The sequence below is a fragment of the Heteronotia binoei genome, chromosome 4, assembly GCF_032191835.1.
Source record: "Heteronotia binoei isolate CCM8104 ecotype False Entrance Well chromosome 4, APGP_CSIRO_Hbin_v1, whole genome shotgun sequence".
NCBI classification, from domain to species: Eukaryota; Metazoa; Chordata; class Lepidosauria; order Squamata; family Gekkonidae; genus Heteronotia; species Heteronotia binoei.
Genome location: NC_083226.1, coordinates 55,405,093 through 55,420,600, shown reverse-complemented (window position 1 = coordinate 55,420,600; position 15,508 = coordinate 55,405,093).

Sequence of the window (15,508 nt, the reverse complement as noted above, 5' to 3'; positions counted from 1 at the left end):
TCTGTGAACCTGATACACATATTGCTGTAGTGTTATATCAGCAGAAGGTACTAAATTGTGAATCTAACACAAACTAAAAAAGTAGTGGAGTGGAGGATACGGTTGCTGCAGCAGCTAAGCCTCACAGAGGTTCAGGAACCCAGCAGCCATTTTCTAGCTGTGTGGCAGGCTAGCGAGGCTGTGGCAAAATTTTTGGCTGACATCCTTAAATTTAAATCTGACCATGTATGAATGCATCTGTAAGCTCAGTTTCATTTTGATTTTATCTCCAATGTTTAAATTTTTATATTCTGTGTATTTTTATTTGCAACTGCTATGCCATTAAAGGTTTGGTATGGTATGGCAGACTCTGACACCTTTGATGCTTAGGGCAGAGAGAAGGATGCAGTGGAGATGATGTCTATATGGAAAGCCTGGGGCAGGCTACACCTTTCTCTCCCTCCCCATTCCTGATGTCTCTGGGGAGGAATAACAGAAATAATGATCCCAAATTCTTGGGACCCCTCTCCCAAATTGGTAACAATACTTGCAAAACCAGAATAATTAAAAAATGCCCTACCCAAAATCCAGATCCAAAATTGTGAACATAGTTGAAGTGCACACTCCAAGAATCTGCACTGCAGCAAGAAATGTAGCAAAGGGCAATCAGTCTGCCCCAAATGGTGTGTTAATGTTTGTCCCCCCAAATGGAAGGAAGAGACGGACACAAGAGTTTGGGTAACTAAAGGACCACTTTCTTTCTTTATTACATTAACACAAGGGCTATAACATAATAGGCAGCACGGCAGGGCCAGAGGACGAAATACCCCTCCATTGCCGCATGACGGGAGAGCCACCCTGCCCCTAAGTATCACCAAAATACATGACTTGTAACTGGGCAGCCTAGCAAAGGTTATGCCCTGGAGTTCCAACCCCCAGCCGCACGGCTAACGGGTGAATCAATCCATGCAAACCTAAGGCAGTCCTCTTCATCATTCAACCATCCCACACGGTCCAGGAATGATTTAACGAGACCCCATGCCCCAAAACTGGGGTGCTACAGGTGCTCACTGAGCTGCATAACGAAAGTTTAGGCCAAAACCCAGCCACCGTGAGGCCAAGCCTCTGCTTAGGCAGCTGCGCCCACTAAACACCCAACACTTCCTTAAGCCGAAGTTTCAAGTCCTCTAAAAAGGCGTCATTACCCTTGTCCGAAAGATGTATGCCATCACTCGTGTATAAATCCACGCAATCAGCCCAGATCCCAGGGTGAGGAAGAAAGTGGCCCAAACCCCCCCTCGAAGGCTCTTTTAAGTTCTAAATTGGCTTTGCGGTGAGCTTTCTCAATCATCTGTGGGTCCCAAGCCGCACGCCATACCCAGCATGGGATCATGGTTGACCACACGATCAAGGCCTGCAGTCAATGCCATCTTTGACCTGCAACACAAGGGCTTTTCCCTTGAGCAGGCCTAAATCATTACCACCCAGATGTATCACCACAACATGTGATGCCACAACATGAGCAGGCCTAAATCATTACCACCCAGATGTATCACAACAACATGTGGTACAACACATGTTCATTTTCAAACAAGAAGGGCAACAAGCCCGATCAATGAAGACCCCACCGACGCCGTCCACGCCAATCAATTGCGGCTCACTTGCTGAGTCCCAGCTGTGACCTGTCCGAAGTCCTCCTGGCCTGATGGGCAGCCCAAAACATGTAGCTGTGTCCGCATATGAGGACACGTCATCTCTCTCCACTGACCACAGCACCTGAGAAAAGAAGAAACGATGAATAACATAGCCCCCTAATAACATGATGCCAATTACTGCACTGCAAGAGGGCGAACATAGCCCTTATAGGCCGAGGAATGCCACCTACCAAGCTTCTGAATGGAAGGCAGGGAGTACCCCAGGGCACCAGCCATAGATGCTGCTCCAATACGGAAGGAATGGGTACCAAACGTAACTCCCAACAGGCCCAGTATAGCAAGGGCCTTGCACATCACTGTCCAAAACTGACGCTTCGTCAGGGGACTGCAGTCCCCGTGACTGAACAACAGGCCGGCACCCAAACCACAAGCAACCATGTATTGTGTTAAAGTCACTACGGGACAGATCTCGACATCAGAACAGGAACCCAAACTAATAGTATCCCCCCGTTGCAGTTGAACGGTCTTGGAACGACGAACTGTAACATATACAGATCCGCCAGCCAGACGAATGTCTTGGGCCATCAAGGCCCTCCCTGAAACGTCTCGTTTGTACTGAGCCACCAGCTCACTCACCCAGAGAGCCCCGAAGAATGCCATGAGAGAGGCAGCATGAAAGAGCAGCGTTTCATACTCCGACATGCCCACCTGGTCCCAGACTGATCGTAAACCCCTAAGAACTTCAGGGGAAATCAGTTCCTAGGATCCCGCCTAGACCAACTTATCTAGACCAACCTTCCAATAGGTCCACGAATTCCCCTTTCAGTATCTTATCCTTGGTGGCCAGCAACAAGTGATCCCCAAGAGGTAAGGCCAGATCACCAAAAAGTAAAGCCTTAGCTGGCACAGCAGAGTATGATGCACCCCAAGGATAAGAAACACCCCAGGCACCATAGGGTGCCACGGACGCTCCCGGGAACTGGCTGGGAGGCATCCTCAAGGACCCCAAGGTTTAACCAAGCTAAAGCCCCAAGCCCAAGGCTGGGAATTATTAAAAGCTGCAGGCTGGCTATTGGCAACCGGCACAAAGGTGGCTGACTGCCCCCATGGCCTCCAGGGCCAAGCTGTGGTAGTGTGTTGTGCAAACTCACCCCTACCCAACTGCAAACTCTGTGAAACATCCACATCGGGCACCTCTTCTGGAAGAGGCGACACACCCTCCGTTTTGTCCGTGGAAGACCTGCTTTCAAGGGAAGACAAACAATTAAGAATTTCTTCCTGGAAGCGCTTCTTAGCAGCCCACTTGTCTGCCTTGCAAGTCAGGCCTGTTACACCTAATACGACCGGCTCCCTACTATTTGACCACTCCAAAGCGGCTATTCTGGCTAACACAGGGCATTTTCGCACTGACCTTAATCGGCAGCGACGCCCCTCTTCACCGCGCAGGATCTGCGCGGATTTTGTACCAATTGCCGCGGAGCGCCCGGAAGAGCCGCAAAGTCTCGCGGCTTTTGCGGCGCAAATGGAAACCGCCAAAAACCAGTTTCCGTTTGCGCCGCAAAAGCTGTGGGACTTTGTGGCTCTTCCGGGTGCTCCGCGGCAATTGGTGCGAAATCCGCGCAGATCCTGCGCGCTGCCGATTAAGGTCAGTGCGAAAACGCCCACAGACTGCTCGAAAGTGCCATCCTCCTTATCAGACAATGAAGGCAAAGGTGCTGACTGCTTAGGAACAGGCTGCTGCGGTCTCGGTGCGGGGCACTTGCCCATGGATTTGCCCTGTCCCTTAGGCATGATAATGTGCCCAATAACAATGACCAGCCCGTCTACTGTCCTCACTGATGTGATCCCCACCCAACCGGAGGCTGGTGGTGAACGTTAAAGCTATCCTCGAAATAGCCAGCTATCCACAAAATGGGCATTCTTTTCTCCGGCAACAGGGAGAAAGAATCCCAATAAAAAGGCTATCCTCAAAATGACCTCCCCAAGCAATCCACCAAATGGCTGCTCTTCTCCCCAGCAACAGGGAAAAAGAATAAAGAGACTGTCCTCGAGGCCACCCCGAGCTATCCACAAAACGGCCACTCTTCTGCCCAGCAACAGGGAGGAAGAATCGAACAGCTCCAATAAAATGGCTACCCAATTAAACCCACGATTAGCTAAGGCCTCCTTCAAACTGCACTGTCTGGAAGAACAGCCCCACACACTGTGAAGTAACCTTGTACTCCCCCAGAAGATTATATAAACGGAGGGGGTGGGGAGGAGTTGGTTCCTCAGCCAGCTTAACAGGGAAGAAAAAGGGAGGGGGACTGATCAGCACCCTCAAAAGGGAAGAGGCACCACAAGTTACCCTAATACAAAAACGCCAGCTGTGCGGAAATGCTGTGGCCAGCAACAAACCGGCGCGTCAAAGATGCTCCCGAAGATGCTCCCGACGTGATAAGACTCCTCCTGAAGACCACCGTGGCTCGCTACAAGCAGCCGTGGCAAAGTCCGATGTGCCAACTACTGCGACACAAAAAGTCGCGGTGACTGGCAACAGGCCTCATGCAGGGAAAGAGCACACAAGCTGCACTCTGCCTTCCCCGAGCACGAGGAGAAGAATGAGAGGAGGGAGCAGAGCCCGCCTCTAGGGCGTGCCTGCTCCGCCCCCACCTCTGATGATGCCGTGCCCACTCCTCCTACTTGCGAGGTGGCAAACGGCCCCCAGACGCAAGGCTGTGCAGCCTGCCTCTGGATGAGAGCCACATTGTGAACAAATCGTTGTTGTTCTGGAACTGTTGAGTGGGTCTTCTTTCACTATCTTTTTTCTATTTTATTCCCATTTCCTTGTATGTATTCCATTTAATTTCTTATTCATATATTGTATTTTTATTTATGTACACATTCTACCCATAATACTGTGAACTGAATTTTGACTTGAGTAACCTAATTTGGGACATTTTTTTTGCATGAAAAACTGGAATAAAAATGTCATACATAACAAATACTTTCTAGGATTTAAAAAAAAAAAAACAGTGAAGGAAGAAAATTGGAACTGAAAGACCAAGGTGCATGGAGGCCAAGCTGGAAGTAAGAGCAGCATGAGAGACTACAGAATTTTTTTTAACTTCTTACGTGACTCAGAAATTGAGAGCAATGCAAAATAGGTCTACTCAAAATCCTACTCAGATCTAGTCAATGGGGTTTCTCCCAAGAAAACATTCTTAGAATTATACTGGGGTAAGTGAGTCCCGTGGAGCAGAGTGGTAAAGCTGCAGTACTGCAGTCAGACTCTCTGCTTATGACCTGAGTTCGATCCCAGCGGAAGCTGGGTTCAGGTAGCCGGCTCCAGGTTGACTCAGCCTTCCATCCTTCCAAGGTCGGTAAAATGAGTACCCAGCTTGCTGGGGGGGGGGGGTGTAGATGATTGGGGAAGGCAATGGCAAACCACCCCAGAGTCAGAAACAACTGGTGCTTGCACAGGGAACTACCTTTACCTTTTTAAAAGTGAGCCTTAACTTAAGATTTTCATGTTTGTGGCCTGAAGATACCGCAGTCGACCAACATCTTCCCAGAGGCAAAGAGATAAGCGGAAGCTCTCGTATGAAAGTTTGCACCTTCACTCCCTGTTGTTTTGAGAATAGTGGCTTTGTTTAGATATCGCTTTGAAGTAGATTCCTTAAGACTAAGAGACACCCAGTCCCAGGTATTAGTCTCAACTTTTGTATCCAGCTATGAGTTTCCAATAAAAAGTATACATTGTTTCAATGAATACTGCCTTGAGTCTCCATCGCCTGACATTTCCTCTCATCAGCCTGGAAATCAGACATATCACTGTACTGATGTAGCATAAACTTTGGCTTGTGTTGAAACCTTCTGAAATGGGTTCAGGACACCCAAATGTTTCTTCCCATTAAGAGGTGTTTGTCAAAATATATATGCATCTGTGAAGCATTCAGAGAAAAATACTTTAGCCCAGAAAAATACTTTAGCCCAGAAAAGCACACATAGCAAGGCTTTGTGGCATAAATACGTGGAGAGTTTTTTGTGGTTTATAATAGTTAAAAAGAATTATTTAAAATTATAAATTAACAAATAATTCCTATCCCTGTTAAGACTAGGAAGATACAAGTAAGTAATGATAATCACCAAAATGTTAATACTGCTCCAAAAATTGGAGTTAATGAATATTAATGTTATAATTAAGTTAATGAGGTAATAAGGTATAATTAATGATTCATTTTGGTTAATTTATGGCAGTAGAGTATCATAGGTAAAAAAAAAATGCTCATCTTGTTCTTAAATGTTCATGACACAGAGAATGACTCTTTGCAAAATGTGTATTAGGAAGCAGTTGAGGAGATCTTACTTCAAGTTCTTTGGCCTATTTTTGAAACTTGTTTGTAAGTAGTTTAAAGTATGCAATATTATTCTTGATTAATCTGATTTCCTATATTTTAGGAAATATTTTATTCTTCATTAATCTGGAACAATATGAACATTATTATGTTCTAAATTAAATATAGCCTTCTCAGAAATGTGTAATTAAAATACAGTGACTATGCCTTGAGCTGGAGCAAGAAAGACAGACTATAAATAAGGTAAATAAATAAACAAGCTACCCCTAAGCATGCTGCAGAGGAAGGATTGAGATTGTTGCAGGTTTTCTTTTTGTACCCCCAGCAACACAAACCCAAAACAAAAACCTAGAAACCAAAATAACCTGCAGTTATCAGAAGGCTAATACATACTCACTAATAAGTTTTAAGACCTCATAGATAAACTTAACCCAAACAACCTGAGTTTTCAGAAACTCATACAGATGAATGAATAAGCTTTTATGACACTTAAATTACACTCCGTACAGAAGGCTTTATGGATATAAAAGCAAAACAGAAAACAGTTTAGATAACTTTCACAAAACAATTACACAGTTAGAATTCAGTCAAGCATAAAGCATAGTTCTACAATAAAGCAGAGAGCATTATGAAAAATATAAGTCCCAACAGGGACTTCACCCTATTAGTCTACACTTTTCTATTTAAAAGCTAAGTCCCAAGTCCCATTTGTTTGACCTGACCAGCCTAGGGACAGTCTCCTGTCTCTATTCAGATCAGGCTTGAAATTAACAAAGGCTTGTTAATTTCTGAGCTGAGCAGCATAGAGGTCCCTGCCTCTAATGCCATGAACCCCTTTAGTTCAAAAACCCAAGGCTTTTATAGGAAAGCTTTATCACTTATCTCTAGTTCATCTAATGAATTCCAGTACTGCAGATATAAATCCAGATGGCCAGTTGCTTCCTGCAATACTATATAAGGTTTCCTGTCCACACCATATAAGGAGATTTCTGTCCTCAAAAGACTGTCAACTTTACCTTAGTTTCTCTTCTCCTCTCCTGACCTAGATTTTCAACTTATGCTTTTCTCTAAGAACAATATAGATGCTTAAGGTGTTGCACCTTAATGCCCATTTCATAAAGAGGGCCAACCCAAAAGAAACCCTGCCACAGAGATAATGCAAGGAGAAAGATACCAATTAATAAGGTATCAGTACAAGCAAACTGGTTACACTGTACTGAGACATTGTTTGGTTTCAAACACTTTTTATTAGTAACATATGGTAATATATTCAATTTCTTACATCATTAATAACTACTTTTTTCCTCTATCCCATATATTACTTTCTACCTACCCCTCCCCCCCGTTACTTGACCCCTGCCGGTGTACTATACTTAAAACATTATTATTAAAGGTACGCTTAATTAATAAGAACCAAAATTCATATCCCCCTCCCTCTTATAATTAGTCATTATCAAAAATTGTCCAATGTCCTTTTATTTTCCACTCTTTTTCTACGTATTTTCTGAACTTCTTCCACTCCATCTTAAATACTTCTAAATCATAGTCTCTTAAGGTTCTTGTTAACTTGTCCATTTCACTCCATGTCATAACTTTTACAATCCAATCCCATTTCTCTGATTATTTTCTTGCTTCCGCAACTGCGCATACAATGTCCTAGAAGCTGAGAGCAAGTGCCAGATTAAAGTCCTATCTTCCTTTGGAAATTTTTCCATTTGTAATACCAACAGAAAAGTCTCTGCAACTTTGTTAAATTTGTAACCCAAGATCTTAGAAATCTCTTGTTGAATCATCTGCCAATACATTTTCGCTCTTTCACAAGTCCACCACATATGGTAGAAAGAACCTTCATGTTTTCTACATTTCCAACACCTGTCTGGTATCTTGTTATTCATCTTTGCCAACTTTTTAGGAGTCATATACCATCTATACATTATCTTAAAAAAAGTTTTCTTTAATACTCTGACATGTTGTGAGTTTCATAGAGTTCTTCCACAAATATTCCCATGTATCCATCTGTATTTCTTTATTTACATTAATTGCCCACTTAATCATTTGAGATTTCACTACTTCATCTTCCGTAGACCATTCTAAGAGTAACATAGATTTTCAAAATTATTTTTTTATTATCTTCAAGCAGAACTTTTTTCATTTCCGTTTGTTCTCATCTTATTCCTTCAGTTTTAATATCACTTTCTACCAAACTCTTTATTTGTTGCATTTGAAACCAATCATACTTATAATTTAGCTCCTCAGCAGTTTTCAACTCTATTTTACCACTTTGTATTTTTAATAATTGATTGTATGACATCCATTTTCATTCTCCTAGCTCAGCTGTTATTTTAATTACTTCTGCAGGCACTATCCATAGTGGTTTTCTCTCATTGCCATATTTCTTATACTTCATCCAGATATTTAGCAAATTACTTCTTATGTAATGGTGAGAGAAAAAAACATCCATATTTTTCTTCCCATAGTACATATAAGTGTGCCAGCCGAATTTATTTCCATGACCTTCTAGCGTTAAAAGTTTTTTATTCAATAACGTCACCCAATCTTTTATCCACACCAAACAAACTGCTTCATGATATAGTCTTAAATCTGGTAATTGAAATCCTCCTCTTTCTTTAGCATCTGTTAAAACTTTCATTTTAATCCTTGGTTTCTTTCCAGCCCATACAAATTCTGAAATCTTTCTTTGCCATTTATTAAATTGTTTACTGTTTTTCCCAATCGGGATAGTTTGGAATAAATACAGTATTCTCGGCAAAATGTTGATCTTAATTGCAGCTATTCTCCTAAGCAATGACAAATTAAGCTTGTTCCATTTTATCATATCTTCATCCATTTTATGCCATAACTTTTCATAATTATTTTTAAACAAATCAATGTTCTTCATTGTTATTTCCACACCCAGATATTTTACTTTAGAGGTAACCTCACATCGTGTTACCCTCTGCAATTCCTTTTGTTTACTTGCATATTTTTGCATAAAAGTTTTGATTTTTCTTTATTAACATAAAGCCCCGCCAATTCTCCAAAATTTTGTATTTTAGCTAACAACAAAGGAGTTACTTGTGTAGGATTTTCATTTATAAACATTATATCATCTGCAAATGCTCTATATTTATAGATAAAACCTTTAATTCTTATTCCTTCTATTTCTTCATCATCTTGTATTTGCATCAATAAAATTTCAAGATTCATTATAAACAACAATGGCGAAAGTGGACAACCTTGTCTTGTATCTTTGCTAATTTTCATTTCATCTGTGAGATCTGCATTTATACATAACCTTGCACGTTGTTCAGTATATATTGCCTTTATCATTCTTATAAAGTTTTCCCCCAAATTTATTTTCTCCATTACTGCAAACATAAAGTCCCAATTCAGATTATCAAAGGCTTTCTCTACATCCACAAAAAATAATGCAACTTCTTTCTCTGGATGTCTTTCATAATATTCTACAATATTTACAACAGTTCTAATATTGTCTCTTATTTGCCTTTTGGGAAGAAAACCCTCTTGATCTTCCTTTATAAAATTTATTAAATATTGTTTAAGCCATTCTGCCATGATTCTTGTGTATATCTTATAATCATTATTTAATAATAAAATTGGTCTATAATTCTTTACATTCGTGACATCTCTGTCTTCCTTTGGAATCAACGAAATTACAGCTTCTTTCCATGTATTAGGTATTTTCCCATTTGATCTTATCACATTCATCCATTTTTGAAGTTTTGGTACTAATTCTTCTTTAAGCATTTTTTTAAAAAAATTGCTGTGTAACCATCTGGTCCAGGTGCCTTTCCAGATTTCGTTACATTAATCGCTGCTTCAATTTCTATTTTTTCAATTGGATCATTCAAATTTTTTTCCATATATTCAGTTAAGGATGCTATTTTAATTTTTTGCAAATACATTTCAATCCTTTCTTTCTTTAACACCCTTAAATAAATTAGCATAATACTTAAAAAATTCTCTCTTTATTCCTTCTTGGTCCACCATCTCTTTCCCATCAGCCACAATTTTGTTAATAATTTTACTTTCTCTCTTTTTCTTCAGTTGCCAAGCCAAGTACTTCCCAGGCTTGTTTGCTCCCTCAAAAGATTTCTGGTGTAGTTTTTTTTTTATTATTCCATTCCATTTCCTTATTTAACAAATGTTTCATTTGTGTTTGCAATAGTGTAATCTCCCTTATAATTTTCTTTTTCCCTGGCCTTTTTCTTAATTCACCTTCTTTTTTCTTAATTTCATTTTGAATGTCCAAGATCTGTTTATCTTTTGCTCTCTTATCTTTATTATTCAAAGTTATTAATTTTCCTCTCATTACTGCTTTATAGGCATCCCATACCATCTGAAATTCTATATCTTCTCTATTATTAACTTGGAAGTAAGCTTTAGTTTCATTTTCTAAAGATATCACTATTCCTTTATTTTGTAGTAAATCTTCATTTATTCCCCATCTTCTCGACTTTTTAGACAATTTTGTAATCCACATTATTGGGTTATGATCAGCTCCTATTTTGGATAAGATCTCTGTCTTCTTTGTTATAAGTCCCAAATCTTTGGTACCCCACAACATGTCAATTCTAGAAAAAGAATTATGTCTGGCTTAAAATAAGGTGTAGTCCCGTACTTCAGGATTGAACTTCCTCCATATATCCTCCAAATTCTCTTGTTTAACCAGTTCAAATAAAGATTTTGGCAATTTCCCTTCTTTATCAATTTTTTTCTTCCCAGATCTATCTATTGTGTTCTGGATTGTTCCATAAAAGTCCCCCATCAACAAAATTTGCTCATCAGTCACTTCATCAAGACGTTGCGTAATATTTTTTTAAAAAAATGTCCTTTGCACCATTTGGAGCATAAAGTCCCACCAACAAAGTTTTTTTAGCATTCAATAAAATTTCCATTGCGATGTACCTTCCATCTTTATCTTTAAAAACCAATTTCAGATCTAATTCTTTTTTAATATTAAAAAAATTACTCCTCTCTACTTCTGTTCAGCCAATGTATAAAATTCTAGTCCCAATTGCTTATTACATAAAAAATTATAATCCTTTTGTCTAATATGCACTTCTTGTAAACAAACTATATTACAATTTTGTTTTTTTATCCAATGAAATGTTGCCCTTCTTTTTTGTGGTGAGTTTAGTCCATTTACATTTCAAGATATTAATTTGTAATCCATCATGGTGCAAATTCTTTATTTTTTCCATAAAATCTACGCAGTTCCTGTGTGTTTATAATTGTAATCTTTTCCCCTTGAAGTTCAAAGCTCAAACCTTCAGGTATTATCGATCTGTATCTCATTCCATTGTCATGTAATTTTTCTGTCAGTTTTTTTATGCATTCCTGTCGTTTAACACTTGTATTGGCAAATCTTTCATAATTCTTATCCTACTACCTCCCACTATCAATGACTTTTCAAAATTTTTGTTCATGGTTTTTCCCACCATTTCTTTTGTCATAAATTTTATGACCACATCTCTTGGCAGATTGTTCTTTTTTGCATTGAATTCACTCTATACATATCATCATACATATTTCTATTCCCTTCAGGATTTTCCTCCAAAAATTCTGCAATTATATTTATTATGTATTCTTTCAAGTCAGATTCTTCATCTTCTGGTACACCTCTCAGACGAATCTGCATCTCCATCAACTTGCAGTCATGTATTTTCACTTTTTCTTGTAATTTTAATAAGGTGGAATCAAGTGTTTTCACTCTCTCTTCCACCTCCTGTACTTTTTTTGTTATTACTAGAGTCTCATTTCTGAGATTCTCTACCTCTTTTTTAAATTCTTTTTTTGAGTCCTCAATATCTTTTCTTATTTCTTTTTTAGATGCAGTTATCATTTCTTTCACCCCCTTCATTATCCTGGCTTCCATTGCATCTAATTGAGCTTGCATTTTCTCCATCGAAGCAGACCTTCGATGCTGTATGCTGATGACACCCAGCTCTATCTATTGATGGATGGCCAGCCGACCTGCGTCCCGGAAAATCTAGACCGGGCACTATATGCCGTGGCTGAATGGCTCAGACTGAGCGGGCTGAAGCTTAATCCTGCGAAGACAGAGGTCCTTTGCTTGGGTCGCCGTGGTCCGGAAGGGGGAATCCCCCTACCAGCCTTTGACGGTGCGCCGCTGATAGCGGCGGACAGGGTCAGGAGCTTGGGGGTGCTGTTGGAGCCTTCCCTAAAGATGGAGGCTCAGATAGCAGCCGCTGCCAAGTCCGCGTTTTTTCATCTTAGGCGGGCAAGGCAGCTGGCCCCCTTTTTGGAGTGCGACAACCTAGCAACAGTGATCCACGCTACGGTCACCTCGAGGTTAGACTACTGTAATGCCCTCTACATGGGGCTGCCCCTGTCCCGAACTCGGAAATTGCAGCTGGTGCAGAATGCCGCGGCCCGGCTGTTATTAGGTCTCCCAAAGCGGGAACACATTCAGCCGGGTCTTCGGACCCTGCACTGGCTTCCAGTAATATACCGAGTCCGGTACAAGGTGCTGGTTATCACCTTTAAAGCCCTATATGGCTTGGGACCTGTCTACCTGAAGGACCGTCTTTCCCCGCACGTTCCCCAGAGAGTACTGAGGTCGGGAACACAAAATCTCCTTACTATCCCTGGGCCGAAGGAAGCCCGGTTGAAGTCCACCAGAGAAAGGGCTTTCTCTGTTATGGCCCCTACATGGTGGAATCAGCTGCCGGAAGAGGTGAGGGCCCTGCGGGACCTTGTTCAGTTCCGCAGGGCCTGTAAGACGACCCTCTTCCGGCTAGCCTATACTTAGCTTGAGAATTTTACTGTAACTTGCTGGATTCCTTTTATATATAGCTGAAATATTTATGTGTATTAATAACTAGGGTTTTATCTGTTTTATCTGTTTTAAATATGGATCCCTTTATATGTGTAATTTTGATGGATCTACTATTGGAAGCCGCCCTGAGCCACTTGTGGGAAGGGCGGGATATAAATCTTAAATAAATAAATAAAAAAATAAAAAAATAAGACCTAGTACGAATTTGCTTCGGATCTGACATGTAAAAAAGATTGAGAATTTTTATCTCACCAAATTAAATTTGGACCATCAGGTTTAATAGAGTGAAGTTTTCCCTTTCCAATGAACCCAATTTCGCTGTCCTCTGAGCCTCCTAGGCTCAGATATTAATATTTAAAGTTTTTATTTTCTCGAAAATGGTGGACACGACTTTTGCTTCACTTTAAAAATTTTCCTTCTTTTCCCTTAATCCAACTCAGATCTTCTTCACCACTGTCCAATAGTCCTTATTTTAAAATTACCAACTCAATTAACTCCACCAATTTTAATGTCCCAGTCACTTTAAAAACGTTGTTAAAACTTTGTCCTCCCAACAATGGCCGCTGACGTTTCTCTCTGATATTATAATCCTAGAGTAGGCTGTTTACTTCTCTTGCTTCCTTCCTCTTCCTCTGGTATTTCCTGCTTTTCCTGCCACCAAGTCTTGTTTCGCTGGTAGAGAAATCTCACAATGTCTGATGTACTTTCTGTGTTGACTGTGAGTGCTGCAGATCTATGACGATGGGGCTACTTCCTCCACCACAGATAGACAAAACAATAAATTCCTTTCTCCTTTTAGCACTATCTTTTAAATTTACAAAGTTCAAATATAGCCCCTTTTCTTCTCCTCCTTTCAGGCTTCCATTATATCCAACTCCCACCTTTAATTTTGTTTTGTTTAGCTGTAATTAGTCCCAGAGTGAAAAGAAAGCAATCAATTCCTTTTTTTCGTAGTTTATCCAAATCGACACCAGTCTTTTGTAGATTAGATGTTTAAAGTTGTAAAAGAAGACTCGGATCCTGTTGAGCTTAAGTCAAATAAATGACTCTGGAAACTTCTGTAGATGATGAATATGCAACTTCTCTCCGGAGATCCCTCAAAGCCTCAAAGGAGCCCCCTCCGAAACTCCCTTTCAGCCAAGGTAAGTCTCCTCAAAGTATCTGTGCATATCTTGGACAATTCTCTAGCTGAGAAAAGTAGGCAGAAGGCATTAGTTTGCCTTTTACTACCCCGAACAGAAGTGCCAGCCTGCCCCCGTTAAGGAAATCAGCTCAGCTCGCCATTTTCCGATCCCGGAAGTCCCTGTACTGAGACATTGTTAAGAGGTGAGGACTAATGAAATCTCTTCCTGGTTGGCCAGTGTCCTGAAACGCCTTCCCCTGTGAAGAACTGGCATCACCCCGTGTAAAGGAAGAGTAAAGGGCTGACCTGGAGGATGCTACAGAAAAGGTCATCTTTAACCTTGCTTTCAGTTACTGAATGTGCTTGGTCAAGATACTTCCCTGCTAAGGAAGCTAAGGGGGTTTTTGGAAGAGCATGTAATTAATTTTTGAAAGAGCATGTAAGTTCGACAGTGTGCGACTGCAATAAAAAAGGTCCATTCTATGCTGAGAATTATTAGGAGGGGAATTGAAAACAAATCAGCCAGTATCATAATGCCCCTGTATAAATCGATGATGTGGCCTCATTTGGAGTACTGTATACAATTCTGGTCACCACACCTCAAAAAAGATATTATAGCAAGGGAAAAAGTGCAGAAAAGGGCAACTAGAATGATTAAAGGATTGGAACACTTTCCCTATGAAGAAAGGTTAAAATGCTTGGGGCTCTTTAGCTTGGAGAAATGTCAACTGAGGGGTGACTTGATAGAGGTTTACAATATTATATACAGGATAGAGAAGGTAGAGAAAGAAGTAATTTTCTCCCTTTCTCACAGTAAAAGAACTTGTGGACACTCAATGTAATTGCTGAGCAGTCGGGTTAGAATGGATAAAAGGAAGTACTACTTCACCAAAAGGGTGATTTATTTATTTATCTATTTATTTATTTATCTATTTATTTATTTATTTATTTATTTATTTATTTATTTATTTATTACTTTAGATTTCTATTCCACCCTCTCCACAAGCGGACTCTGGGTGGCTATTAACATGTGGAATTCACTGCCAAAGGAGGTAGTGGTGGCTTACAGGCATAACTAGCTTCAGGAGGGGATTGGATAAACATATGGAGCAGAGGTTAGCCATAGTGTATTGTTGGAACTCTCTGGCTGGAACAATGATGCTCTGTATTCTTGGTGCTTGGGAGAGGAAACAGTGTGAGGACTTCTACAGTGCAATCCTAAAGAGAGTTACACCAGCCTAAGCCTATTCATTTTAATGGGCTTAGACTGGAGTTAGTCTCTTTAGGATTGTGCTCCTTGTGTCTTGGCCCCACTGATGGACCTCCTGATGGCACCTGGGTTTTTTGGCCACTGTGTGACGCAGAGTATTGGACTGGATGGGCCATTGGCCTGATCCAACATGGCTTCTCTTATGTTCTTAAGGCTGGCAGTGCATTGGATCAAAGAGGGAGAGCCATGTGAGGAAGGAGAGAGACCAACTGAGCAGTTCATAAATATGTCTGGCTTCACTTCCCCCTTTTAAACTTGAGCCTTTCTCTTCAGCTCAGAGTTAAGGAGTCAGAAATGGCTTTCCAATGTCATACCCATGTA